Source organism: Lissotriton vulgaris, chromosome 2_1 (assembly GCF_964263255.1).
Source record: "Lissotriton vulgaris chromosome 2_1, aLisVul1.2, whole genome shotgun sequence".
Taxonomy (NCBI): domain Eukaryota; kingdom Metazoa; phylum Chordata; class Amphibia; order Caudata; family Salamandridae; genus Lissotriton; species Lissotriton vulgaris.
Window position 1 is genome coordinate 436,294,044 of NC_141687.1, and position 19,312 is coordinate 436,313,355.

Sequence of the window (19,312 nt, forward strand, 5' to 3'; positions counted from 1 at the left end):
TGGGCAATGCGGTCAGCAGCAGCAGTCTTTGTTTCCAGGGCACGGTGGATGTTTCTCTTTGGGACGCAGGTTGACTGTGTATTGTTAGCGCGCAGAAGATTCAGGTGACGCGGTGTCACACTGTCTTTCACATATGAAATGGAACATGGCTGTAAGAGTCGCACAGAAAGTGCGAGCACTGTGCCTTAGTATACATTTCCCTCAGTGAGTGTCCTGTGTTTGTTGTTCCCTGCTCCCGCCGGCTGCAGTGCGCGGGACGGTAGGCCGCCTCCGGGTAGCTTTGTGCTAATCCAGGCATTCTAAAGCCCCACGTGCAACTCATCTCATGCGGGGCCACGAGTGACATCATGCTGTGTGTATGTTATCAACATGATTACCGACAAAAGAGGGCGCTTGCGTCAAAGGATCTTTAGAATGTGCATGGATTTGGCCATATAAATGTTGCGGTCTCCTACTGACATAAAAACCCGGACATTTCTATAAAGTGTAATTCCATTATTAGCAATAGTGTTGCATAGGACTTCACTGTTAGCTGCAGAACGTGAACCCGTGAGCTCCAGTCGCACCTTTCCCATTTGTAAACGTAATGGCCTTTATCCAAATGTCGATTTGGGTGGAAACAGGAGCTTTCGCCCAAATTGACATTCTGAATCATACCTTCGCTTGAGGAAGGGACATTATCTTCAGTGTTATTCCAGAGACACCATCACAGGTCCAACCCGGCTGAATATGCCATAGCAGAAATGGACTGCATCCCGGAACGACGTGCTAACCAGTGCATTAACACCAAATCCCCACATTAGTCCTCATTTCTTAGGGAACGACTTAGAAGTAACAAGTAATTTATGAACGGAGATTTACCAATTCCAGTGATATAATAAATTCTGGGTTGAAACCTATAGCATCTGTAACTATGGGATGTGGCCCTATGTGATCCCTGCCAAATAAATCACGTTACTTCTGATGGAGCGAGTTTCAGAATTCATTTTATTCTGGCTCGTGAAATTAATTCTCTGTAACATGAACTAATTTATTAATGAATTGTTGCATGATTTGTATTACTAAACCAACCTAGAGTAAAATTGCATTCACAAACACGCGGGATTAATATTTATGTGCTCATGTCGCATTTGCGAGTTTGTTTCGTAACATATAATTAATGTAGTCTTGTTCGTCCTATTGTTCTTGTCATCATTAATGCGGCTGATTATCTAGTGGCATGTGCTTTCATTATGTGTGCTTATGTGTTTGTCTATGTTGTGATTGTTTATCCATGTTTTGTTCGTCTATCTTTTTACTCTTTCAGATATATGAAGACTTCAGCTGGACTTTAAGAAGAATGGTAGATATTAAATGTGCGGCTTTATTTGTGTGCTTCTGCTAGGTGCCATATATTAATGGGTCAAATATTAGCAATGGAGGGTGAGTAACAGAAGGGTTTATTTTACTTGAATTAATCACCTTTTTGTGTTTGTTTAAATACTAGCTCGAGTGAAAGGCTTGAGGCCTAGTTCTAATGGAAGTTGGTTGGCCTGACTGAAAGGAGCTGAGCACAGCAGTGATGATGCTTTTTAATAAAATACTTCCATGGAAACGTGCAGAAGCTCAAACAATGGATAATGTGTGCATCGTGCTCCGAAAGTAAACACGTCAAGGCCAAGGAAGTGTGTAGAGGCAGCTTGGCTAAAAATCCTGGAGGAAATAGCTACGAACATTTAGTTTAATGTTGCAACTCTAGGAAGCCAGTGTCGCTTCGTGTCAATGGACAATGACATAATGATGCCACGAGAACTGATCGTTGGCCTTTCGGTGGCCTGATGGACAACAACCAATTAGGTTGCTGCATTTTACTAAAATATCATTTTTAGTTAGATTAGTGAGTAAGAAAAGGTATAAAAACTTGGCCTCTTGAGGGGAGCGGGGCTGACTGTTCCTGAGGGCGAAGTGCTGTCGGTTTTTCCTTTTGACACGTAAGGATTATGAATGCTTAATAAATGTTTTCCTTTTCAGGTCAGAAAGCTTAACATAGGGATTTAGGGTTGATGTTTATTTTAATTCATTAATTTTGTGCAATGTTGAAGTGCCGGACCTTTTGAACCAATAATCTAATGATTAAAACTGATTTAATAAAAATTTTGAAATTAATAAATGAGTTAATAAAGATTTTGAAACTAAACTTTGAATCTTAAAATAAAAGACTTAAAACGTCAAGCTGGTCTTGATTATTTAGTCGTTACCATTAGTTAGAACCATCGGCCAAAGTGGTCTAGTTAAATGTTATTTTCTTTATACATATGAATAAAATGTTATACTGCAGTTGTATATAATGTACATAAGAGTTTGATAGAGTGATTAATTAGGCCACATGATTCAGCTCCATGATTTTCTGTCATAATTGTATGGGCTTTGGAATTGATTAGTATGGTGAGTATTAGGTAGTGAATGGTGACGCATGTGAGACAGAATTTCTATTGTGACACTGGATCAATTCATTTGGTAGCAGAGTTCGGTTGCTATGGTAACTGACATGTTACATGTTAATTACATAGGATACATGTCTAAGATATGTTGTTAGGTTTGTTCATTTGTTATATGTAGTCGAAAGGGTTTTTCCAGCAGTGTGAAAAATTCCTGGTTATTTGCCCGCAAAGAGTAGTGTGACTATAGGAGTTACACAGTGCATTTGTTCTGTTTCAAAAACTGTGGTATAGAATATATCGCAGAGTGTTGTGGACGTACAACATAAGTTTAGGGACCTTAGATGTGACTGGTTGAATGTAATAGTGAGGATTGTCTATGAAATCGTAGCATTAAGCATAGGGACCTGGTGAGCCCATTTTAAAACTTTTTGTGAAAAGAGTAATAGGATTTATTCAAGCATGAGAGAAGGGTGAGATAGCGTTGTCTATTCTTATTAACGTTTGACGTTTTCTGTGGTTGGTTCAAGTCTTGCCAAAGATTTCGTGTGTGTATGATTAGGGTTTCCGTTTGAAAGTGTGAATGATCGTATAGAAATAGCGTCGTCTATTTTATGCGGAGAGAGTTCTGAATGTTTGTAAAACTATCACTTTATTAGCGAAACAGACAAGTGGTTTGTTTATTTGTGGTTACTAATTAAAATTCATTGGAAAGCATTGTTTAAAATGGCGCTGTGAAAATTTTTTGTGAAGGAGGGGTGAGTTTACGGAGTAACACACAGTGAAGCTGCAGCGGCAGTGTACGCCACTTCGGTTCGTGCTGTGATTGGCTAACATACGTCACAGAAAGCGCACTGATTGGTTCACGTGACAGTGACGAGCTGATACCAGATTGGTCAGTTCTGAATACTGTATTTCTATTGGTTGAGCAAGGAGGTGACGTAGCTTAACCTGATTGGCTTGTTGGTGTCTTTCGCGCACGGATTGGCTGGAATAGCGGAACACCAAGAGAACATTTCGAAGCTTTCGGAATAAGTAATTTTGATCAAAAACATGAGTTGTTGGAACGATAGTGAGATAAAGAAGCCTTCATGGTTTCAGAAAGTGAAAAATTTGTTTAAACCTGACAGGAAAATTGAAACGTGTGGTGGTAAATTACTTCATAGGTACAAAACACCCGCAGCCTATATGGAAGGCGAATATGGCTATCATACTGTAATTTAGTTTGACAATTGGATGCATTATACTAAAAAATATGGCGTATTAGCCTGGCCGGAAGATGGGTCATTTAATATGAAAGTTTTGAGAAACCTGAGAGGAAAAATGATGGATCTTGTACCGAAGCCTAGACCTACACAATTTGAGGCATTGGTTGAATGGGAAGTTGAGATGATGGAACTTGAACGTGAAAGCAAATGCTTAGCACCTAGAAATTCAAAGTATATTCTAAATAGAGAAACACATGAAGACAAAGTGAGATGCTGGAGAAAAGCAGACATGTATGATGGTCTGTATCCAGTGAGAATAATGATTACTGAAGATCTAGAACAAAAGAAAGCTCAAAAGAGACTTGATGAGGAATTAGATGATGCAGTTTTAGAAGACATTTATGCTACTAAACGCAAACCGCCACCTTATCAAATAGATTCTCAATCTACCCCAAGAGTTTCTACAGGAACTTCTCCTAGTGCACCTCCTAGGGAAGCTGAGGAAGGTTCTCCCAGATTTTTAAAATTACCTGAAAGAGTAGGGTCAATAAATAATTGTAGTACACCTAGAGAAAATAGAATTCCTCAACAGGAAAATAATTTTGTGAGAGAAAGAATACTTGCTGATGTGCCAGAAATTTCCAGTTATAATAAAGCGAAGGAAGATTTAATTCAACAATTGACAAAAAGCATGGAAGCAGTGACAGTACCAGTAACTATTGGTCCTGTTGTACCAGTTTTCGATCAAGGAGAAAATAGACATTCTGCTTTGACAGTTCCACTAAATGTAGAGATTCAAAAAGTGGCTGAGAGATTTTATTCGGAACTTTCAGAGATACATAGAGAAAAATCTATGATGCCAAATTTAACTTTAAACGGGAGTCTGTCAGGTTCTCAGACACATCTGTGGCAGAATCAGATCCAGGTCCGTCAGAGAGAAGCCTAAACAGAATAGATTTAACACAAAATGCATTGTCTCCAGAAGCTCTTGATTATAAAAAGCTTGATGTTGCAAAATTAAAGGCTGATTTAGAAGAATTAATTATTGGCACAATTGGTACTGACAGTTTGAAATTGTATCAGGATGATGAACTTCTTTTCATTTGTAAGAGTATTCAGTGGAAAACGAAAAACAGGTATGAGCAACTGGAAGAAATGGCTGCTGAATTAGAAATTGATTTGAGTAAACAGAAACATTTGCAGAAACACTACAGAGTGGATTTTTCTGAGAAGGATATTGATAATCTCAATGCTGCTGGGAGGATGACCCACATAAAAGAATTAATAAGTTTTCTCAGAAAACTAGGTGAATTAGGTAAATGGAGAATAAAATGGTCAAAGAATAAAGAACAGGATAAAAGGGTGAGAAACGAAGTGGTTTCAGAATTTCCAATAAGGGAAATAGCAGGAGGAGGGTATGTGCATGTTCCTTGGTCCAGACAGGATATTCTGCTGTTTACCAATGATTTCCCTCATTTGAGAGAGAAGCCAGTTGAATGGTATCGACAGGTAGACAGATTTATAAAAGTGTCAAAAGTTCTGTGGATTGATCTGGATGGATTCTTTGACATTGTTGTCCCATCAGATCTTTGGACAGAATGCAAAATTTCTGTGGATTGGCCAAAAGAAGAACGTTCCCGAGACACAATTACAGGTGCCCCATCAAAAGATGTTATGGACATTTATAATAAAGTAATCTATTGGCTGAAAGGGAAAATTCCCCCGAAAGAAGTGGACTGGGTTAAAATTGACAGAACAAATCAGGAACCAAAAGAATCAGTACATTCATTTTATGAGAGATTACTGTTAGTCTTTAAACAGTACAGTGGCTATGAAAAATTAAGTGAAAAGGACATGAGCCACTTTATTTACAGATTTGTTTATGGCCTGAGACCTGAAATTGGTGAAATGATTAAAAATGGAATTGTGTGCTGGCAATCACTTTCAGTTGATGACATCCTGAGAAAGGCAAAATATTGCAGTGACGAGATAGATTCAAAGCAAAAGAATCTGAAGGAGAAGGCAATGTGGGCACAAGTGAAGGTAGCAGAGCATCAGCAACAGCAGTTGGCTTCTATGCAGCAGAATCAAGGCAAATTTAAGAATAATTTTAATAATAATAATAATAAGCCTAAATTTAATGTAAATGTTGAAGAGCTAAAACAAAAGCTCCCATGTTTTAATTGCGGCAAAATTGGACACTGGAAACGCGAGTGTAAAAACCCGCCCAATAATTTTAAAAATAATTCATTGAATCCACAGGTGCAGTGTGAGTTAAATCAGCAGCAACAGCAACAGCTACAGCAACAGTTAAACGAGTTAAGTCAGCAGCGACAGCTACAGCGACAGGTAGCGAATCAGCAGCGCCAGATTTAGCAGAAACAGATACAGCAGAGCCAAATTCAGCAGAGCCAGATTCCACAAGCACCATTTCCAAATAGTGCTAATGCTCAGAGGTTTACACCCGAAACAGGTTTCTGTGGACGTAATCAGGTAAATAATGTGTCAAGAGTTAACATGTCAAATGCTTCCCAACAGTTTTGGCTGAAAAATAAGGAAGAGAGTGATTCATCGGAAGATTATTCATGACGGTGCCTGAGAGAGGAAGAAGAGTGTGTGCTTGGACCCACTCTTGAGGTAGATCAGTCTGGTCCATTTGTAAATGGTAAAGTGAATGATGTAGATATCACTTTTCTTGTGGATACAGGTGCTACCCATTCTACTGTTAGATCAACAGAAATAGAAAACCTTCCTCTCTCTGGTGAGTCCATCCAAGTTGTAGGTGTAGCTAATCAGCAAATTAAAACAAGCCTGACAGAACCAGTAAAAGTGGAAATTGGAAATTACAAAGATAAACACAGGTTTCTAGTTTGTGACAGCAGTCCTGTGAATCTGTTGGGTCGTGATATATTATGCAAAATGAATTGGAAGATATATTGCTCACCAGATGGCATTGAAATGAAAACATCAGAAGAAGATGGGCTTTATAAATTGACAATGTTGATGGTCGATGAAGAAAATAAATTATTGTTTCCTGTCTTTGATAAAAATGATTTGCCAGAAGAGCTCAAAAAGCCAGTTAATCCAGAAATTTGGGATCTAACTGGAAATGACATGGGTCTTATGAAAAATGTGGATCCAGTAAAAATTGCTGTAAAGCAAGGAATAGATTTACCAAATGTTCCTCAATATAAAATGAAAGCTGAGACAATTGAAGGTGTCATTCCAGTGATTGAAAAATTCATAAGTCAAGGTGTGCTAAAAGAGATTGAAAGTAGCCCATGTAATTCACCGATTATGGGTATTAAAAAGCCAAACAGAACATATAGAATTGTTCAGGATCTGAGGAAAATTAACCAAATTGTTGTTCCATGTTGCCCAATTATTCCAAATCCTGCGGTAATTCTTTATCAGATTCCGCATGACGCAGAATGGTACACGGTCATTGACCTGTGTACTGCCTTCTTTACAGTTCCATTGCACCCAGAAAGCCAGTAAATGTTTGCATTTAGGTTCCAGAATCGCATTTTAGCATGGTGCTGTATCCCACAGGGGTATACTGAGAGCCCATCTATCTTTAATCAGTTATTAAAGAAATCTCTGGAAGATCTGATATTGCCTGGAAATTCTACATTGGTTCAGTATATTGGTGACTTGCTCGTGGCAGCAAAAACACGAGAAAATTGTGTAACTGATACAATCGATTGGCAGATGAGGGAAATAAAGTGTCACCTGCAAAATTGCAGTTTTGTAAACAAGAAGTAAAGTATCTTGGTCACAGAATTGAAAAGGGAACAAGACAAGTGACAATTGAAAGAATTAAAATGATTCGTGCAATACAGCCTTCGACAACACAAAGACAGGTCAGAATGTTTCTGGGAATGGTTGGTTACTGTCGACAATGGATTAGTGGATTTTCAGTAATTGCGAAACCACTCCAAAGACTAACAAAAGCTGACATAAAAGATCCAATCAGATTGTCAAAAATTGAATTAGAAGCTTTTGAAAAATTAAAAAGAAGCTTATGTGAAGCTCCAGCTTTGGGTATGCCAGATTATGAGAAAGAGTTTGAGCTGTACTGCAGCGAAAGGGAAGGATGTGCGTTGTGTGTTTTGATTCAGAGACATGGAAAACTGAGAAAGCCAATTGCATATTTCTCAGCTGTTTTGGATCCTGTTGCAAAAGCTTTGCCAGGTTGCTGAAAAGCAGTGGCTGCAACAAGTGTAAGTCTTGAACAAAGTGAGGGTATCATTATGGGATTTCCTGTAAAAGTATATGTACCTCATTCAGTTGAAATTCTTCTTACTAGAAGCAAAACTCAGCATTTGACAAGTAGCAGACTGACAAAATATGAGAAAACAATTCTGGGATCAGATAATGTTTCTATTGCAAGATGTGTGAACCTAAATCCTTCCACATTATTGCCAGATGGAGTCGTTACTGAGGTAAATAATGAAAATGACATTGATCATGAATGCCTGGATGTTGTAGATTACTGCACAAAACCTAGACAGGACATAAAAGATGTTCCTTTGCCTGAATCAGATTTAGTATACTTTGTTGACGGTTCCTGTTTAAGAACTAATGAAGGAATTCTGAGAGCAGCATATTCAGTGTGTACAGTTTCAGATGTTGTTGAGGGTTCACCTCTTGATGGAATTTGTTCTGCTCAGATTGCAGAGCTAATTGGTTTAATTCGAGCTTGTGAAAAAGCAGCTGTCAAAAAGGTAACCAAAGTGACTGATAGTCAGTATGGATATGGCGTAGTTCATGACTATGGACAGCTTTGGTCTCAAAGAGGTTATTTGACCTCTGCAGGTACGCCAATCAGAAATGCAAAATTGATTAAGAGATTGATCGATGGCATTCAGTTACCAGAACAAATTGCTGTCGTCAAATGCGCAGCTCACAAAAAAGGAGAAGATTACATCACTAAAGGTAATGCATACGCAGATGAGATTGCAAGGTACTGCGCTAAAAACAATTATTCAATCAATCGGGAAAAAGACAAAAGTCACATTTTGAATTCTATCATTTAATTTCTGTAGTTGAAACATGGCAGGGGGTAAAAGAATTACAAGATGAGGCAGAAGATGAAGAGAAAAACACATGGTTGAAAGCAGAATGCAGACAGCGAGAGGAAGATGGAGTTTGGGTTTACAAAGATGGAAGGCCTGTTATGCCAAACTGCATGATTGCTGACATGGCACGGATGTACCATGGTCCAGGGCATTTAGGGAGAGATTCAATGATCAGACTATTCAGAGAAACATGGTTCAGTCCAAAATTCAGAATCATCGCAGAGTCACTTTGCCAAAGATGTTTGACCTGTCAACAGATGAATCCGAATAGGAAAACTGTTGTAAGCATGGGAACCATAGGACGGGAGGGTGGTCCATTTACCAGATTACAGATGGATTTCATTGACATGCCGAAGCACAACAAGCTAAAATATGTGCTTGTGTTTGTTTGTCTGTTTTCAAGATGGGTGGAAGCTTTCCCAACTCGTCACAATGACTCAGTCACTGTGGCAAAATTACTTTTGAGAGAGATCATACCTAGGTACGGATTTCCAGTAACTATTGAAAGTGATCGCGGAACGCATTTTGAAAACAGATTGCTGAAATTGGTTTGTGAGGCTTTAAACATTGAGCAAAAGCTGCATTGTGCATACAGACCAGAAGCATCAGGTGTTGTTGAACAAATAAATGGAACTATCAAAAACAGAATTTCAAAAATGTGTCTAGCCACAGGAGTAAAGTGGACAGATGCTCTTCCACTTGTTCTAATGTCTTTAAGAAGTACTCCAGAGAAAAAGACAGGCCTTTGTCCCCATGATATTCTAATGGGTAGAGTAATGAGGCAAGCATTTGTTCCAGTTGGCAAACTATTGAGTATTAATGATAGTGCAATCATTGAATACTGTCAGAATCTTTCTGATGTAGTTAATTCTGTATTTCATCAGGTGGGAACAGATGTAATTCAAAGGAGAAAGAACAAGCTCATGATTTGTTGCCTGGAGACTGGGTGAGGACTAAAGTTCATCGAAGAAGAAATTGTTTAGTACCAAGGTGGCAGAAAGCAAGACAAGTCATTTTGGTCACAACAAATGCAGTTAAATGTAAAGGATTGAAAAGGTGGGTGCATGCGAGCCATACTATTCGTGTACCACCTCCTGAGAATTCTGATGAAGATAGTGAGACAACAACTGATTCAGATTCAGAAGGAGACCCTGAAGATCCTGAGTCTGATGATCAGCAAGAAAATCAACATCTGGAGAATCTAGATGAGAATCAGAACTTGAATGAAGAAGATCTGGGTATCGAAACTGGAGATCAAGGTGTTGATGAAGACCTGTTAGAAAAAGAATCTCAAAAAGAAAAGGGAGATTCAGAAGCAGAAGATTCTGAGCAAGACAGAAATCTAATCCAGGAGAGTATTGAAAGGCAAAGAAGTAACTCTGTGAATAGGAGCAAGAAACCTGAAACTGGGAAGCTAAAGGTGATCCCTGAAGAAGAAGAGGAAGAATTATCAAGTACCAGTTGTAAGGATGATGTTCCTAATGGAGTGAAGCTGCCGAGTAAAGAAGTTCCCAGATATAGATTTGAAGTCTCAGACACAGATACGGATGTAAGTGATGAGGATTGAGGAATCTGAAATAAGAAAATTCAGAAAAAGAGCTTGGAAAGCTGAATGTAACGAAAACGTGCCAAAAAAGAAAATCTTGAGGAAAGGAGATATTTGGCCTGAAGATAATTTGAAATTCAAACTGGTGAAGAAATCAAAAGAGCAGATCAACGAAGTATCTAGTCAGGGAGGTGACTCTGATAAGAAAAACGAAAATAATAAGAAAATAGAAGTAATCACTCGTAAAACAAAAAGAGTAATAAAGCCAAATCAAAAGTATAAGTCACCAGAGTGGACTTATATCATCATTCCACCAATAGTTGAGGTAGGAAGTAGTAGTCAAGAAGATTTGGAAGAAGCCAGTGACAATGACTGATACTGCTTAATTTTAGATAAGGGTTTTGATTCCTGGCATAAGGCTGAAGAAAATGTGTTAGGTGACTTTAGGTCGAAGATTTTGTGTTAAGCTGAAAAGCACATGTTTATGTAACACAAGGTGGAAGAAAAGCTGTTTAGGGTTATTTTAAAAAAAAAAAAATTAAAAGGGGGGAATATTAGTTTTATTTAGTTTTATAGTTTTTACATTATTTACATTATTTGAAATTTTTGTTTTTCATTTTAAAATGCCTAGTTCAGATACTTCAAGGTGTTCAATTTTGAGAAGATGTTGCAAAGTGCCTTCAATTTGTGTGGTTTTATTAATTTTAGTTTGGTTAATATTAGCTGTAGTGTACCCTTTTGGTATTGACAAACAGAAACTTAAGACTAATATAACAAGTAAGGTAGAGACTAAACATGAGAAACATGCTGGCAAGTCTAGCAGAGTTATTGAGCATAATCCAGAGATCCATCAAGATAGATCTGTTGGAGATTTCTCTAGCAATTCATTTTCAAGGCTTTTTTTCTGAATATGTTAAAGTAATGAATGTTAAAGATTGCTATGTCTGTGTGAAGCTGCCTGCTTCTGTCTCAGAGGGGGTTACTTATAACATGTTACCTCTCACTTATGGCATTACTTGCAGTGTAATTGCTAAACTGTTTTATCAAACTGGTCGTCTGAAGTATTATTACTCAGATTTTGATGAGGTTTTTGCAAATCTCAAAGTTGTAAATAGCTTAAACAAAGTAAAGCCTGCGAAACAGATGAGGGAATTCTTTTTAGTAACTAATGAACTTAATTACGAATATGCTTATAGAAATAATTTAACATGCAAAATGAGAGCAGAAGAAAAGACTTTCCTGAATATGGTTGAGGAGAGAAGGGCTGTTTACAAGAGAAATGAGATGCTTAAACATGCTAAGTGCAAGTACTGGCAAATGGAAGATGCTAAACTTAATGGTGTTAACACAAATGCAGCTATTCATATAGATGAACCAGTTAGTGGTAAATTTGCATTAGAAGAGATAACACACTCTATGATAACTTTTTTGTGGGTGCTAGTCAATGTGAGGATACTTATCGTATCTTAGGGGGAGGGGGATTTAAATATTGCTGCTAAAAATTAGTTGCATGATCCACAAGAGGAAGAAGCATCAGAGAGAGAAGAGGAGGATTTACAAACTCAGGAAGGAACAGGAGAAGGAATATGAGTTAGAAGAGATGCGAAGGGCTCAGTTTGAAAGTGTTGAACAAACAGCAGAAACAGGGGTTTAGGGAGACTAATACTGAAAGAACTCAAAATGTGACGTCTCTAAATTGGGTTCAAAATTTTCTGAATTTTGGGTGTTGTTTGGGGATTTTTCAATCACCAGATGAGGGAGTTGATGGAGCGAGTTTCAGAATTCATTTTATTCTGGCTCGTGAAATTAATTCTCTGTAACATGAACTAATTTATTAATGAATTGTTGCATGATTTGTATTACTAAACCAACCTAGAGTAAAATTGCATTCACAAACACGCGGGGTTAATATTTATGTGCTCATGTTGCATTTGCAAGTTTGTTTTGTAACATATAATTAATGTAGTCTTGTTCGTCCTATTGTTCTTGTCATCATTAATGCAGCTGATTATCTAGTGGCATGTGCTTTCATTATGTGTGCTTATGTGTTTGTCTATGTTGTGATTGTTTATCCATGTTTTGTTCGTCTATCTTTTTACTCTTTCAGATATATGAAGTCTTCAGCTGGACTTTAAGAAGAATGGTAGATATTAAATGTGCTGCTTTATTTGTGTGCTTCTGCTAGGTGCCATATATTAATGGGTTAAATATTAGCAATGGAGGGTGAGTAACAGAAGGGTTTATTTTACTTGAATTAATCACCTTTTTGTGTTTGTTTAAATACTAGCTCGAGTGAAAGGCTTGAGGCCTAGTTCTAATGGAAGTTGGTTGGCCTGACTGAAAGGAGCTGAGCACAGCAGTGATGATGCTTTTTAATAAAATACTTCCACAGAAACGTGCAGAAGCTCAAACAATGGATAATGTGTGCATCGTGCTCCGAAAGCAAACAAGTCAAGGCCAAGGAAGCGTGTAGAGGCAGCTTAGCTAAAAATCCTGGAGGAAATAGCTACGAACATTTAGTTTAATGTTGCAACTCTAGGAAGCCAGTGTCGCTTCGTGTCAATGGACAATGACATAATGATGTCACGAGAACTGATGCGTTCGCCTTTCCGTGGCCTGATGGACAACAACCAATTAGGTTGCTGCATTTTACTAAAATATCATTTTTAGTTAGATTAGTGAGTAAGAAAAGGTATAAAAACTTGGACTCTTGAGGGGAGCGGGGCTGACTGTTCCTGACGGCGAAGTGCTGTCGGTTTTTCCTTTTGACAGGTAAGGATTATGAATGACGACCCCGCCGCCGCCAGAGCCAACCTGCACGAAGGGATGAAAGAGGTAGCCGAGTGGATGACGACCAGCCACCTGAAACTGAACTCGGACAAGACGGAGGTCCTCATCCTGGGCTCCTCTCCCTCCGCCTGGGACGACTCCTGGTGGCCTCCCGCCCTGGGCACCGCACCCAAACCGACAGACCATGCACGCAACCTGGGCTTCATCCTGGACTCCTCCCTCTCCATGACCAGGCAAGTCAACAACGTCTCCTCGGCATGCTTCAACATCCTACGCATGCTACGGAAGATCTTCTGGTGGATCCCCACCGAGACCAGGAAGACCGTCACCCAGGCCCTCGTCACCAGCCGACTGGACTACGGCAACGCCCTCTACGCCGGGACCACCGCCAAGCTCCAGAAGAGACTCCAGCGGATCCAGAACGCCTCAGCCAGACTCATCCTCGACATCCCACGAACCAGCCACATCTCCGGACATCTGCGAGACCTTCACTGGCTCCCCGTCAACAAAAGAATCACCTTCCGCCTCCTCACCCACGCACACAAAGCCCTACACGACCAAGGCCCGAGCTACCTCAACAGCCGAGTCAACTTCTACGCTCCCAAACGCCACCTCCGATCAGCCAACCACGCCCTCGCCGCCGTCCCCCGCATCCGAAGAGCGACTACAGGAGGAAGGTCCTTCTCCCACCTGGCCGCCAAGACCTGGAACTCCCTCCCGACCGACCTGCGCCTGACCCAAGACCACCTCTCCTTCAGGAAGAAGCTGAAGACCTGGCTGTTCGAGCAGTAGCGGCTCCCCCCCCCCCCAGCGCCTTGAGACCCCACGGGTATGTAGCGCGCTTTATAAGTGTCACTGATTGATTGATTGATTGAATGCTTAATAAATGTTTTCCTTTTCAGGTCAGAAAGCTTAACATAGGGATTTAGGGTTGATGTTTATTTTAATTCATTAATTTTGTGCAATGTTGAAGTGCCGGACATTTTGAGCCAATAATCTAATGATTAAAACTGATTTAATAAAAATGTTTGAAATTAATAAATGAGTTAATAAAGATTTTGAAACTAAACTTTGAATCTTAAAATAAAAGACTTAAAACGTCAAGCTGGTCTTGATTATTTAGTTGTTACCATTAGTTAGAACCATCGGCCAAAGTGGTCTAGTTAAATGTTATTTTCTTTATACATATGAATAAAATGTTATACTGCAGTTGTATATAATGTACATAAGAGTTTGATAGAGTGATTAATTAGGCCACATGATTCAGCTCCATGATTTTCTGTCATAATTGTATGGGCCTTGGAATTGATTAGTATGGTGAGTATTAGGTAGTGAATGATGACGCATGTGAGACAGAATTTCTATTGTGACGCTGGATCACTTCCCTATGCCTCAGCCTCAGTTGTCTTGGTTGCCAATATGGATAGGCCCATATTTATCATAGTGTTATAGCCCTTGCACCATGCAAGGGGGTGCAAGGGTGGCACAACATTAACGTCAGATTTACGCACATGGCAATATTTTAGAAGAGAAAAGTGGGAGATTTAAAAGAAATAATTGGGAGAACGTATTTCTCCCATTCACTTCTTATGAGGACTGAATCAGGTATATCGTAAAGTTAGGGACTTGTAAGCTTTCTGCTGCAGTATCAGATATCAAAAATGTAAATATCCTTTTTTTTTGCTTTTTTGTCAGGAGCATGGAGAAAGTGCAGGCAGAGAGCTTGATAAAAATGTTGTGCACGGGCCTGCGGGAGCAGTTTCCTGGTAGTTCATACTCCGAGGCACACAAGACCAGTCCCTGTTGGCAGAGGCCCACTGAGGAATCGGGATTTTGCAGGCAGGAATCGGGAGAAGGGAGACTAGCCTTGAAATTGGTAGTTGCCCTCCTGAATCGGGATGATTGGCATGTATGAATTTATCAAGCCCTGCAAGGCCACCTGAATGGCCCTTCTGTTGTATCCCAGTTCTGCAACGTTTCCAAGACGATATCCTGGTCATGGGCAGCAACCAATTGGAACATGACACACGCCTTAAGTAGGTTTTTAACAAACTGAAAATGCATGGACTTACTGTTGAGTTAGACAAATGTAAAACATCCCAGAACAAAGTGGTATATCTGGGGCACACTATTAGCCACGATGGTATCAAACCAAAACAAGGTTTAGTGGATGCCATTCTCAATGCTCCCTGCCCATCCAGTAAAGAAGATGTTAGAGCCTTTCTCGGATTAACTGAGTATTACTCAAAATTCATTAGAAATTTTTCAGAAAAAATGTACAGTTAAAGACAATTACTAAAAAATAGAACAACATTTGAGTAGTCCCCGGAATGTCAAAAATACCTTTGAAACAATCAAAAAGGAAATCAGCGATGCACCCTTTCTCAAAGGATTTGATCCTAAAGCTGAAATATTTGTAACCACTGATGCTAGCAACAAAGGGCTGGGTGCTGTGCTAGCACAGAAGGATACTTCGAACCATGAATGGGTTGCGGCCTTTGCTTCAAGATCGCTCACCCCTGCTGAGGAGAAATACTCAGTAATCGAAAGAGAGATACTAGCCTGTTCGTGGGCGCTCAATTATTTCAGAGCATACATTTGGGGATACAATGTACATCTTCGCACAGACCACAAACCCTTAATTAAAATCCTGTCTGCCTCAGGTTTGCAAAATGCTTCACCACGACTATCAAAATGCTGGATTAGAACTACACAGCTGAAAATTGGCCTGGAATCAAAAACAAGGTTGCGGATTTGCTTAGCAGACTACCTCTTCCAACACAATGAGAATATGGATACACTAGAGGATGATGAAAAAGTGGCTCTACTTTTCAACCCGGATCTTGATGGAATCTCTGCGGGAGAATGGGAACAACACATGTCTCGGGATTCCACACTCCAAGACGTATGCAAATTCGTCAACACCTCTTGGCCAGAGAAACGCCATCTTCACGACAATGTCAACGTTTATTGGGAAATAAGAAATGAACTCAGTTGGGAAAATGGAGTGTTGTACAGAATTGGCAAAGCCATAGCCCCCATCACACTCAGAGACAAAATTCTAAAACTTTGCCACATTGGTCACCTTGGCATTTCAAAGACAAAGCAGAGATATAGAACCAGTTACTGGTGGCCTGGTATTGACAAGCAAATTGAAATCCAGATAAGAAACTGTGTAGAATGCTGTGATTCAGACAAAACCCTTAAAACATCCAAAGTTTCTCTCTCTCCAGTTCAACCCCCCTTAATGGCATGGGAGAAATTAGGCCTGGATATCGCGGGACCCATTGAAGGACATGATGGAGAGATAAAGTATGTTTTAGTGGTCATAGATCACTTCTCCAAGTGGCCTGAAATAGAAATTGTCTCAAAAATAGACAGCTCAACGGTCATATCCTTCCTGGATAAGCTGTTCTTGAGTGAAGGATTACCCAAATATTTACTCACTGACAATGGTCCACAATTTTGCTCTGAGGCGTTCAAGTCATTCCTTGAGAGAAATTGTATCACCCACCACACTACCTCATTATACCATTCAGAAGGAAATGGCCTCACTGAACGTTTCAACCGTGTCTTGAAAGGACACATACAACTGTCCTTAAGGATATCTCCTTGTGCCGAAACCCGTAATGCACCATTTGTTCTCATGAGAAGCAGACAGCCCCTGAGTGACCGTCCTGATCCTTTCAGACGCGGTCGCTCCTCACACTGCTCCGGGCTCTGCCTTGACCGCCTGGTATCGTAGCGCTATACCGCCTGACTGCAACCCGCTACCTTGCCTTGCTCCCACAAGCACCTTTGCAAAATAGATTTACTCGATTGAAACCGCAGCGCTAGATTGCCTGATTGTTGCCTAATTTAATCTGCTTTGTTGAACATATCGTAGCGCTAGATTGCCTGATTCTTGCCTCACTTAATCTGCTTTGTTGAACATATTGTCGCGCTAGATTGCCTGATTGGTACCTAATTAAATTTGCTTTGTTGAACATATCATAGCGCTAGATAGCCAAAGTGCGCTTTTACATTTGTGCTGTGCTGCCTGCTGTTTTCTTCGGTGTCTGATGGTAAATTGCATTGCGTTGTTTGTGCTTGTGCCCCAGTCCTGTTCCGCTTTGGCTCGCTGCCATTTTGTTGTTATTGTTGTGCCTCCCTGACCGGATTTCCGCCCCGCACCCGCCTCCCAGCTGCTCCTCCCTCGCCCCTCCCCCCTCCACTATCCACTTATGACTGATGCTTTTTCGCGCAGCGGTCGCGCCCTATGTGCGCCGAAGGTGCACCAAAGGTAAGCCCGTCTACGCCCGTCCGCGCCTGGACCGCGCCCAACGCTATACCCCCTGGCCCCCGCATAACCCAATCCGCCTGCATAATGTACGCCGCCACAACCCTCTCAGCCCTTAACCCTGGCCGACCACCAAATTGCTACCAAGCTGCCCTAGGCCACACCCATGGACCTTTCTCCTGCCAATCCTGCAAATTCGACTGCATCAAGACCCACACCAAATCCTCTAACTCCAAACATAATTCTGACTCTAACCACCTGAAGTGCATCCTGTTGAACACCCGCTCGGTCCACAGACACTCCATTGAACTCTGGAACCTACTTGACACTACTCTACCGGATGTCGCCTTCCTTACTGAAACCTGGATGAACGCCTCTTCAGCACCCGACATCGCCATAGCCATCCCGGACGGCTACAAGATGATTCGAAAAGACCGCATCAACCAAACAGGAGGAGGCATCGCCATCGTCCATAAGAACACCATCCGCATCACAACCAGCTCCGACGATAACCTCGCCAACGCCGAACACCTTCACTTTCAGATCCATACCAAACCCAAGACCACACTCAGAGGCACCCTCATCTACAGACCACCTGGACCCCGCACACAATTTACTGAAGACATCTCTGACTTCATCAGCCCACATGCCCTCACCTCCGAGAACTACATTCTACTAGGAGACCTCAACTTCCATCTGGAAAAGAAAAACGACAGCAACACCACCTCCCTTGTGGACAACCTGAACAATCTCGGACTCAAACAACTTGTTGACAGCCCCACCCACCTTGCCGGACACACGCTTGACCCCATCTTCACCTCCAGCAAGCACATCTCCTTCGATCACACCACAGCCCTCCACTGGACGGACCACAGCTGCGTTCACTTCAGCTACAAAAAGACCACGACCCACAACCCCCCACATCCTATTCCTCGAAGAAACTGGAACAAAATCACCACCGACCAGCTCTTCACTTCGCTCCACCAAAACCCCCCTGCCATATCATCAAACCCAAACCAAGCAGCCACCAACCTCACACAATAGATCACCCACAGCGCCGATGAACTAGCACTCTTGAAGAACCATCCTTTCAAGCAAAGTAACAAAAAAGCCCCCTGGTTCAACGATGACCTCAAGAAATCCAAGAAGATCTGTCGGACTCACGAGAAAGCCTTGAGAAAAAACCCAACCCCTGATAACCTGGCCACCTTCAAGAACGCCACCCGCAAACACCACCAACTGATCCGTTCCACCAAGAAATCATCATTCAAGGACCGACTTGACAACAATGCCCATAACAGCAAGGAACTATTCAACATCGTCAAAGAATTTACCAACCCCACCGCCGGCACCAACGACATCACTCCCTCCCAAGAACTCTGCGAATCTCTATCCTCATACTTCTACAGGAAAATCGCCGATATACATAACAGCTTTGAAAACCAGTCCGAAGACCAGTCCTCCCCACCCACCTCCGAACCAAAACCGCATTCCAACAACCTGTGCGCCTGGAACCCAATCACCACCGAAGACACCATCCGCCTTATGAACTCCATCCACTCAGGATCACCAACCGATCCATGCCCCCACCACATTTTCAACAAAGCAGATTCCATCATCGCACCCCATCTACGCGATGTCATCAACTGTTCCTTCAACTCCGCTACCTTCCCGGAAAGCTGGAAACATGCCGAACTCAGCGCCCTTCTGAAGAAACCCACAGCGGATCCCACTGAACTTAAGAACTACCGCCCCATCTCGCTCCTCCCATTCCCTGCCAAAGTCATTGAGAAAGCCGTTAACAGTCAACTCGCCGCCTTCCTCGAAGCCAACAAATCCCTCGACCCCTCACAGTCCGGCTTCCGAGCCAAACACAGCACCGAAACCGCCCTCATCGCAGCAACAGACGACATTCGAACACTACTTGGCAACGGAGAAACAGTTGCCCTCATCTTACTCGACCTCTCCGCAGCCTTCGACACAGTCTGTCA